At 32.3% G+C, this 11,845-nt stretch overlaps 1 long non-coding RNA gene across 1 annotated transcript; it reads right to left on the bottom strand.

Annotated features, from left to right (window-relative positions):
- Positions 1-304: 304 nt before the first annotated feature.
- LOC107856609 lies at positions 305-3,263 on the bottom strand. The gene is made up of 4 exons (XR_007044676.1): positions 3,150-3,263; positions 1,802-1,904; positions 656-756; positions 305-413 (listed from the first exon to the last, which is right to left on the bottom strand). It is a non-coding gene; the product is annotated as an uncharacterized LOC107856609 (long non-coding RNA).
- Positions 3,264-11,845: the final 8,582 nt, after the last annotated feature.

Here is an 11,845-nt window from a genome sequence, read left to right as displayed (position 1 = left end):
TCCTTGTGGTGCATCACTTTAGTTTTTATTTTTCATTTGATCTAAAGATTGAAGTGGAAAGCAGAGTGTCATTTGAATATATGTGTTTTGAACTTCTTTCCAAATAAACATATGTATACGCATTAGAAAAGGAAAGAGTCAGTACATACAAGTCATGTACACGTAAGGTGCTGCTTGGATAATTAACCTCGGGATAATTTATCCTGCAATTTTATCCCAATCGAATATGGAATAAACTAATCATAAAAATTAATCTTAGAATTAGTTATCCTTTATACCTTCTACAGAAAATTTGGGATGCTTACCTCAGGATCAATTGATCAAACAATCAGGTGACGTCCAAATCTCCAACTGACTTATCAACAACAAAACTCCCTTGAATATGATTTTCTTGAGTCTCTGAACCATTATATCTACCATTCATATAAAATTTCAAAACAAATAAACTCCAAGATAATATGGTACATTGCCATAAATAATTTCATAAAAAAACAAGAAAATTAACCTTTACTTCTTAACTTCTAAATCACAATTCGTCGACCTTCCACCATTATTATTCAAGCTTATTTTGCAATACCATATTGAATAAAGTCTAAGATAATATAGTAGATGGTGATACATCATGTCATAGAAAAACAAGAAAATGAAGCATTACTTCTTAGCTTTGAATTATAATTCATTAAGCTTCCACTATTATTTTCCAAGCTCCTTGCATTCTTGTATTATAGCAGATTTTCACAATTCCCCCCAAAGACCCTGCAATCAAAAACTCATAATTGGGACAAATTTCATTTCTGTCATAAAACAAAGTGAAACTATTCATGACCTGTAGTTTCCTATAAAAATGTACTTATAAATGCATAGTGAGATTAAAATTTGATGTACTTAATATATATATTTTCAAAATGATAGGTTATTTACCATGACTCCCAAGTTAGCCACATAACTAGGATTATATCCTAGAGGAATACCAAAGACGTAGTAAGATCCCAAATTGATATAAGACACTAAACCTTACCATCCACCTTCAATAGCAACACCAGTAAAACATTATTTGTAAAATCAGATAAAAATAAGAACTAAAAAAATGAACACAATTTTAACAACAGGGACAGTAAAAACAGGATAAAAGAAACACCTGATATTAAAGGCTGAACACTGTTAAGAAGCATGGTTATTCCAAGAATCCAACCAAGGTTAGAAACAACTCATTGCATATCCTTGTTGTTTCTGTAAAGAATGGACACATGATTTCTTACTTGTATACGAATTTCATGTAGGTATCACAATGAGGAGCGATTGAAACATTGTGATATATACACTATATTTGGTAGCCCTTGGATGCGCAAGATCATTAAAGACTCAGTGTTGCTAGCATAATAATTCGACATAAAATGAAAGGTGAACACTTCAATAAGTACTTCATATGGCTACAATTGCACAACATAAAAGTCAAACAAAAAAACCACCCAGTAATAGCAAAAATCAATAGATGCAAAATAATGACAAATAAATCAAGCAGTTACCTTAACAGAATAAAAGAAATTAATGATACAAAAGGAAAGGGCAGGAGAAATAAAAAATAAGATTGTTGAACAAGTGGCAGTGCCAATGAATTACTGGCCTTAGCATTATCACAATTTTTTTTAAATAGGTTCAGAAAAACAACGACAATGAGAGATGAAACATTGTCTGCAACAACTTAAAAAGGATTGATAATTCGATAAGCTGAAAGCATATGTGATAATATTCACTATGACATGATTCTTCACCATCAAATTGATCAGTTTAACAACTTTACCTGTCAATAAAAAATTTTCTATGTAGCATCCCCAGTTGGATCACCCTCTCCGTTGTAAATCTCTAATGTGCTCTTATCCATTCAGCTATTTTAAATGTATTTTCTACAGGAATCAAATTATTTACATCTTCAACACATATGTAACTGAAATATGGAGAATTGAAATTTCTTTGACTACCATAAGATAACTATATCACATAACTTGATGGTCTTACCAATTCTATTGAACATCCTAAAGATGTATGCTAAACCCCTAAAGAGAACAAATTAATTTTCTTAACAATATTTATATTTCTTTTAATCTGAGAGAACCTAATGCAGATCAAGACAAAATTCTATCTTCCATGAGTAGAAGACAAATCATTTCTATCAACTATAGCAAGTATGCCATTCTCCACAGTGATGAGTTTTTGGAAAATGCATATTCATTTTTCATATTAACTGTTCCATCTAATTAATCCAAACTAAATAGCAATTAACGGACAAAATGAATGTACTATACACTCAAACAATGATCATTTTCCATTTTATTTCAAAGTAGCAAAATTTCATTTTTAAAAACTACTCTCTTAATTCCATTTTACTTGTCACTGCTAGCATATAACAAGAAAACTATATTTCTTTTCCTGTTCTACCCTCAACACTAATTACTTACTTCTCAAATAATTTTTTAAGGCCTAAAACCATACATCAATTAATATGAAAATTTTGGTAAAATGCTCATATTGATCATTGCTTCTTAACACAAACCCTTAACATAGGAAAAGATAACAGAGATAAAATACAAATGAAAAAGCATAGAGCAAAACCAATCAATTGAATAACTAAGCATAACTAATACAATTAGGAATAAAGATAGATCTAATTCAAGATTAAGAACTACAAAAATATGCTTAATATACTTCAAAAAGCAATATAATATCCCCTTAATATATGAATATAAGACTCTAATTAACCCTATTTTACAGGCCCACAAAAGAAAAAAGATAAGGAAATTCTACAATGACCTACGCCGGATCAACATGCCTTCTTCGTGAGGGGCAATTTAATTCTTTTTTACCCACTGCCTAAATTGAGATAAGAACAAAATAAATTTCTATTGTTTTCATCAATGTCATCTCCCTTACAAATCTAAAAACTGAAGAAAAATGCTAAGACAAAGAGAAAACTAGAAGGGAAAATACTAATCTTTACAAATAATCAAACCAAGTGAAAGAACATGGAGGAAAAAAGTGAGGTTCATTACAAGATTGAAGAAAAAATTAAAACCTTAAAATTGCAACAACAATTTAGCCATGTGTAAAATGAATCACAAAGCAGCATAACTATAACAGCTGTGCACGCTCACCTGAGGAGAAGAAAGAGCTCAACGATAAAGAAGATGATTAGGTTAAAATATTTTTTTCAGCGATTAGACTAAAACTGAGATACGAGCTTTTTGTTTTCATTCTTACACGTGCAGATGGTGAAACAAGAGATCAACACATATAAAATTAGGTTACCACATATAAAATTCTATGTGATGACAAAAATATCCCTTGGGAGGCAAGCTGGCAGGACAATGCTCAACTGCTCCCAAGCGGCTTGTATATATTAGTAAAAGTAATACTTAGTAATAAGAGAATATTGCATTTTATAGTTACCCAAATGTTATGTTAGCATATATATTATTATGGATGACATTTTGTATGCATCTAGATTCATTCAAGGTGAAGCTATCCTATTATATTTTGCAAATCTATTATTTATGGTTAGATAAAAGGGTCATATGAAGTTCATAACAAATGCAGGAACTGATACTATTATTACTACAACATATAAGTGAAATATTTTCTACTCCTATTCTTACAACTCATTCTTCTTTCCTTCGACAAAAAATTTCTACATAAATTTCTACAAATTTACAGGCTTTCATCTTGATAAAGTTCTTACTAGAACATGTTATTTACTTTATATATTTACTACATGTTCAAGAGGGTATCTTTCCAAGTTTGATTCCATCGGCGTTTGGCATGGTTTTTTCATCGTAGTGATTTTTGTAGAGTCGCACATTGTAGAGGTGGGGTATTAAGGGCTCTTTTTTGAGAGGTAATAGTTTCTTAGCTTTAATTCTTTGCTAAGTTTTATTTTCTGCATTCGTAATTTCCTGGGAAAGTAAATCGCTTGTGAATAGTGTGGTATTTTACAATGGCGATAAATTGTTATTCTTTGATTGTAGTAGGAGAAAATGCTTGGATAGAAGATTTATGAAGTATCAAGGAGAAAAGATAAATTTTGTAATACTATTTATTTTATTTTGCATGATTTCTTAAGATTTATAATCTTGGATGTAGCGTGCTATCGAAGAATTGGTTATTATATATTTATTCAGATTGAAGAGTCATATTTAGGTGGTTTTAGTTCTATTTTTAGTTGAAAGATAAGAGGTGGTTATATATATATTATCGTGGTTATTAGATTTTGATAATGGTTTGATTAATCATGACATAATAACTGTAGTATGAAAAAATTATGATCACATACGAGTTACTTATAAAGCGGTATGTTATCTTAAAGGCGATTATGGGAGAGAATTTGGTATGGAATGTGATAGTGATTAGAAGCTATGAGTCTAGATTTTATGTGTTAAAATAATTATGTTATAGTATGATTTGTTTCGAGTTTAAAAGGATACTTGAGCACAACTTTGTGTAGCTTCGATAATATTAGGTATAAGGTATGTCAAGGCTATTCTTATTTTTTAGGCATGATTCCATTGTTTAATAAATCCTAAATTTAGTGTTCCACAGAAGAATGTCTTGCAGAACTTTTAGATTGTATAGTTCTAGCCTATTTTGAAGTGGTTATCTCCTTTTGGGAAAGTTTTAACATTGTGCCTATTTGAAAAGTAAATAATTGGATAAAATCTAGTCATAATGATATTTCATATGCAATCAAACATTATAAGGAAATATTGGTGATTTAGATCTATGATACGCTATATGTAAGTAACTTAAACATGTTTCCACTATTAGTATTTTGATGATATCTTTTTGTACAAAGTGTATCTTTTGGTGATTCTAGACTCTTTGCAGCCACAAGACATAAACTTACAACTTTCATGCGGGTTACAAATCTTTGTTTTTTCATTTACCTTTTCAAAACTAAGTTATAACACTAGATAGTAGGACTGTCCAAGTTTACTATTTTAATATTTTAGTGTAATTTGCATAATCTGGGCATACTTTTGATATTAATATTGATTTGTATCAACATTCTGGAGTAACTAGAAATTTAAAAGGTATTTAATGGTGTGTTCTAGGTTGTATATTCTAGTGTATAAGCTGAGGAACTTAAAATAATTATTTAGGTTACATTTAAACTCGTCAAGATATAGTTGGACTGTTTATATGTTAAAAGACTAAAGTTTGTGTATAATTTTAAAATTGTACTCTTGTTACCTACTTAAGTATATTAAATGTTATCTTGATACTTGATGTAACGATCCAAATCATCGTTACATGTGAAAATGCCCCAAAAATAATTTACGCTGAACAATATGCTCAAAATAGATTAGGAAAAAATTAAATCGATAAGAAAATAAGAGTCTAAATAAAGTAGGCCAAGAGTCCCAAAATTTAGGTTGGGCAAGCCTAAATGTAGCCACTTCAATGGTCGATTAAGTACTGCATCGATAACAGGCAGTGTGCCAGCCGAGAGATTTTTAAAACCCTTATTTCTTTTTATTCCCAAGAACACCCCCTTTCTCCAAAAATACTATGAAAAATCTATGAGATTTCAAAGGCTAAGGTTTATGCGAGTGGTTTTGAGATACACCCGATATAGGAATACACCTAGCATATGTGAAAAAACTCACTCCTCTCCATAGTAGTATGCTTAGTCTAATAGGTAAGATTAGGTTTAAGTTCTAGATAGTAGACTTAGGCTAGATACATTTAATATTAATAGTTATATTAGGGGTATTATGCTTTATTCCTTAGGGAACGAAGTTGGTTGGATGGACATATTAAAATTTGGATAGAATTAAATTTATTGATTTATGTATCTTGTGTTAGGGTTGTTCAAAATAAGTGATGGTTAGATATACAGGGAGAGAGGCATAGTTTATTATCACTCACGGTGAAGTAGGGTGGAAAGTTGAACAAAATAATATAAAATGGTAAAACAAAATATTAGGGCATCCCGACTAGTGTGTAAATGCTTAAATGTCTGAAATGCGTTAATGAAAAACTTGTTTAGTCCTAGTGTCTTGATTGTCATGATTGATACTTTTAGAGTTTCGAAGATGAGATAGTGAGTTAAAAATATTGTTAGAAGATGAGATAGTGAGTAAAAAGGTATTGTTAGAAGACTAGATAGTGAATAAAAAGGTATTAAGGTTAACTTGTTTACAGTGCTGGCATTGCTTGTCATATTGTCATAATTCGTGTTTGCTTTAGTTAAAAGATAATATAAAATCTTAAGGTTAGGGTATGATCAGAGATAAAACACATAATAATATGAATTTAGGTGATGATAGCCTCGATGGGGTGCTTGGTAAGTCCTAATTGTGATATTATGTGAAAAACTAAGGTCACCGAATAAAATAATTAGATAGTTGACGTAATTGTAGACTGGATTGAAAGTAAGTATATTAGGCATGAACTTGTGGTCACATTTGCATAAACAATGATTTATTGAATTTTTTCTCATATTCATATGCATTGTGATGAGATATTGAGGTGATGGGTCGGTTAGCACATCAATACAATATTATATATTCTGATAATGGGTCAGATACTACTTCGGTATGATATGGTATGTTACGATATGGGTTGGGTCCAATGCCAATTTAATATGATGTGTTATGATAATAGATTTGGTACCACATCATACCAATATGAAATACTTTGATAATGGGTCAAGTACCACGCCAGTACATTATGATGTTGATAGGATAAGGAGAGATGATGCACACATATTGCATGCATGCATTCATTTATATATTTAAACGTGATTTATTTTATATATTCTTATGTGATGCCTTGTTGTGGGGAATTATGGAAGGGGTTATAACTGCAAATAGGGTCCTTGAGTAGACCGGGTTGGAGATATTATTCTATTGGTTAGTCTTGTGATTACGAGCACTGTGAGAACTTAATTGATTAGAGCTTAAGGAATTGTAAGCTCTATGAAGGTGCACTGATGTGAGAGAAAATGAGATACCAGTGGCAATGAGTAGTAAAAGTAGAAAGATATACAAAAATATTAAATGAAAGAAAGGTCACAAAGATGCTAAGGGTAGGTCATAGAGATGCTAAAGGAGGGATATTAAGATTTGATAGTTTGGGGATTCTAAATTGGAAATTTACTTGATGTTGTGGTTTCTCCATATTTATTATTGATGTTATTTGTTTCTAACCATATTCAGCTGATGATGCTTACCAGTATGTGTGGTTGTACTGATGCTATACTTACTATACCTTCACTCGGGGGTATAGCTATGGTGCAGGTCAGTTGGAGTTTCTCTAGCAGCAATGTCGATCACTCAGTAGTAGCTCCTATTATTTCTATTCTACATGGATGTTGTATCATGAATGTCCCTACTCCTTATCTAGTACTCTTATACTAGTTTAGTCTAGTTTTGGGGCCATCACTTGTAGTTATTTTCCATATCTACTTTTCCTAAATGGTGTATTAAAATAAATTTTGAGAGGAATTAAATGAGTAATAATATTTCAACTTGATTAGACATTCAGATGGTGAATATTTAATTAATTAAGTATTTATCATTTTAACTTTCATATTTGTTTCTTTATATGCTTATCAGGGTTCGCCTATCTAGGGTAGGTGTAGGTAGGTGCCCAACATAACTTGATGGGATGGTCGTGACAAGGATGGTATTAAAGCTCAGGTTACCGATCTTCCAGTACAATAACAAATGTTGAGTAGAGTCCTATGAATTAGTGTGTTGACATCTATATAAAATTGGTATGAAGCTATATGGCATCGAGTAATCTATCTCACTTTATTCTTTCCTATCATGCCATCTCAATGTCATATCCACGGGTTGAGTATAATTGGTACCTAGTTGATTCCAATTGGTATCACAATCATCACAATTAGGACTACTTGGTCTCAATTGGTATCTTTTAATGTGAAAAAGTTGGGATAAAATGTTCAACCAATAGAAGTCAATAAGAAACATAGGAAGTGGATTGTTATGCCTTGTTTGATTTGATGTTAAGTGCTTGTGGTGAGAAAATAATGTGTTCAAAATATGCTATATGCATTGATAAGTCGCCAATTTGACGACTAGTTAGTACTTTTTAAGCTTGAATTATCATGTTTTCCATTGATTTGAGATTATTCTCATGTTATAATGCTTATTTGTGTAGGTAAAGTTTGAATATCAAGTTGAGCAAGTCATACAAGTCAATTGGAGGTTGAAAACAAAATAAAAGAAGCTTAAAAGTTCACTTAGGCTTGTCGGGAGCTACCTATGAACGCATATGATGGACCTGCGCATGCAAGTGACTGATTTGAAGAACCAGTGTCATCTACAAGAGTGACCTATGGACATTGGTCAGCCACATGCATTGGCACCTTTTCCAGCAGGTTACCAGTGCGGTGACATTTTTGTAATTTTTGTAGAACGTGAATTTTAGGTCTAAATTGGAGGTTTTGAGCTCAAAACCTCCATTCTTGTGCTTTCTAATTCTTGAAACATAAGAGTAAGACTCTAGGTGAAAAATTAGTGATTTTATCTCAAGATTTATTGAATCCAGAGCTTGAATATTGTATTAAATTGTGATTCAATGGATCAATATAAGGAGAATTTAGGTATATCTCTATTTTCTCTCTTTATGAGTAGCTAATTTCTTTGCTTGGGGTTGTGCGTGAATAAGTTTTGATTATGGTATAAGTGATGTTTATTTGTTTTCCTAATTAGCTAATTTATATGGGTTCTTACATCTATTCCATGGTTTAGTTGAGAATTAGAGGTGGGAAACTCTAGTTATCCTTGAACCCTTATCATCCTTGACAAAGGGGATGAGGGTGAGGAATGGGTCTAAATAATAACTTTATTTACATTATTTAATGGTATCTCTTAGACGTAAGGATACTAATTGGGGTCCATAGATTTCTCAAATTTCTACACTTAGTGAGGTGTTCGAAAGAATCCATTGGTGAGATTTTGGTGTTTGATTGAAAAATTGACACTAAAGACCTTTAATCTAGCCCACCCATAACTTTTATCTAAATTTTGGTAAATATTCAATTACCCATGCATAAACCCACCCTTAGAATAGAATAACCCCAAGTCTCATTCCACATTTGGTTAAACTCTAATTATTTCTAGCATTGAAAATACATTCTCATCATGAAAAAATTATTAACTCTGAAAATATTTAAACGAATCCCCCCAATTTTACTTTGTTATATGATTTACACTACATTACGAGCCAACTTCTAGTAGCTTCTAACACTTAAGTTTGAAATTTATGTTCTCATTCCTTATGGATTTAACCCCAACTCTTATTGGGTTAAATATATTGATGATGATTGGTTATACCTTACAGGTGTAATTTGAGCATCATAAAATTTTGGTGTCGTTTACAGGAAGTGAAATATAGTTTTCATTCTTTTAGTGTTACTAATCATTTTGAGTAGGTCGTAGTCTTTATTTTACATTATTTGTTATTTTTGGTCTTTCTCAGGTGATGGACATAATTTACTTGATACAATGAGCCAACACAGTATCAATAATGGTATTTTTGATGGGTATCTCAAGGACGATAATCACCTCAAAAAGGCAGTCTGAGCTAGTGTTATTTGCATTCCACCGATGGCCAGAAATAGAGTGTTTCATATTTCTAATGTGATCCTTTATTTTCTACAAATGAAAGGATTATTTGGGTGTCAACCACATGTGGATGCCAATCTACACTTGAAGAATTTTGTGTGTTTCTTTCATTTGATATCACCCACATATCTAAAGAATTGATCTATTTGCATCTTTTCCCATTCTCATTAATAGGAAAAATGGTCTTATGGTCACGTGAGTCACTCATGTGATCTATCACTTCGTGGGTTGAGCTAACGGAAAGATTCTTATATTGATTTTTTCCTTCCCATGGATGTTGCAACTAAGGGATGAGAACTTTTACCAACTTAATGGGAACCATTTGATGAGGCTTGACAATGTTTAACAAGAAGCTAATGCAATTCCCAAATTATGAGGTCCTAGATAAAATGCTTATTCAAATCTTGTATAGGGCTTTGGGCCCATTGACCAGGACAGTAGCCAATAATATGGTTGGAGGACCTATCATAAAATCTTATGGTATTGTAGTAACTTTACTAGATAAAGTGACCAAGTAAAGTCAACATTGGCATACAAGAGATACCAAGTTGCCCATAGGGTTTCCCTTACATATTTTGTAAGTCAATAAAAAAAAAGGATGAAGAAAGAGATAAGAATATGGGTAAAGTGATGACTCAACTAGATATTCTCACCAAACATGTAATGGGAGATCCTCCAAAAGTGGTCAATGTCTTTGCCTCTAAGCATGTTAAAGCTTATGATGATGAGGAAGTGGAATCCCTTAATGAGTAACTTCAATTTTTGTCAAACCCAATCGGGGGGGGGGGGGGGGTGCTCACCTACCTATCAAAGGTAAGATTGGAATTAAGGTTAGAAGGAAATGGATCATGAATTAGAGGACCATGAATGGAAAAATCATTATCATAATAGAGATTGGTGTTATAAAGATCATGATAGAGAGTGTGATTGGAGAGATAAGGATAGAAACCATGATTGGTATATTTCTCGACATGATTGGGACAAGGGTAAAGCATTAAGCTTTGCTGATATGAAGAAGTTCAAGAGTGAAGATGTACTTTCTAATATCTTAATGGGTGTTGAAGGTAGTGCTAGGATGTTGACAGATATAAAAAGTGATCCTCACAACTCAATCAAATGGTGACCTCTTATGCAGCCTCCATCAAGCAGCTTAAACCTCAATTGAGTAAATTTTGGCTCATCTCAATGCAAAGACAAAAGGTGGATTACCTAGTGACACAATTGTTAATCCTAAATATGATGGTCACATTATGGCTATTGTCACAAGAAGTTGTCAATCTCTTGGTAAATATATTGTTGATCTTGATCAACAACCCAATGAAAAGAGAAGTGATGAAAAAACCAATGGAAAGAGAAAGTGACTATAAAAGTCAAATAATGATGTTCCAAATATTAATGAGACAATTGTTTAAAAGTCGAAGGTAGGAAGAAATGGTTGAAAGTGAGGAAGCTCCATAAGTGGATGATAGTTAAACTTTAAAGCTAGAAGAAATGGCAGTTGTCTCTATGCCATAAATCAAAGTTCCTCCTCCATTTCTATAAGACTCAAGAAGAAGGACAATGATACCAAGTTCAAGAAATTCCTTGCAAAATTAGCAGCCTATCAATGAATATACCATATTTGGAAGCTTTACAAGAGATGCTCGATTATGATAAATTCATGAAGGACTAGGTCACAAGGAAATGAGTCATGGATTTTGAAACTACTGATGTGAGCAATAGTTGTTGAGCTATAACGTCTTTTCAATGGTGGTGAAGAAGGAAGTCTCAGGTGCATTCACTATTCCTTGCACTATTGGGGTGTACAAATTGAAAAAAGCATTGTGTAATCTTGAAGCAAATATTAATTTTATTCCATTTGCCATGTTTCAGAAGATAGGCTTGGGGACCCCCAAGTCTACTATAATGAGGTTTTTAATGACCGATCGTTCTATCACGAAGCCTTGGGTGTGTTGTATGATATTCTTGCAATGGTGGACCACTTTATCCTTTGTGCCGACTTAGTCTTTCTAGATTATAAAGTTTATCATGAGGTCTTCGTCATTCTTGGTAGGCCATTCTAGACTACCAAATGGGATTTAGTTAATGTTGAATATGGTGAAATAAAGTTTTGGGTAAACAATAAAGAGATGTCTTTCAATGTGTGTAAGTCCATGAAACAACCCATAGATTTACAAGTTGTTTTGGTGATCAATGTG

The sequence above is a fragment of the Capsicum annuum genome, chromosome 9 (genome assembly GCF_002878395.1).
Source record: "Capsicum annuum cultivar UCD-10X-F1 chromosome 9, UCD10Xv1.1, whole genome shotgun sequence".
NCBI lineage: Eukaryota > Viridiplantae > Streptophyta > Magnoliopsida > Solanales > Solanaceae > Capsicum > Capsicum annuum.
This window is presented reverse-complemented; position numbering and strand designations above follow the sequence as displayed.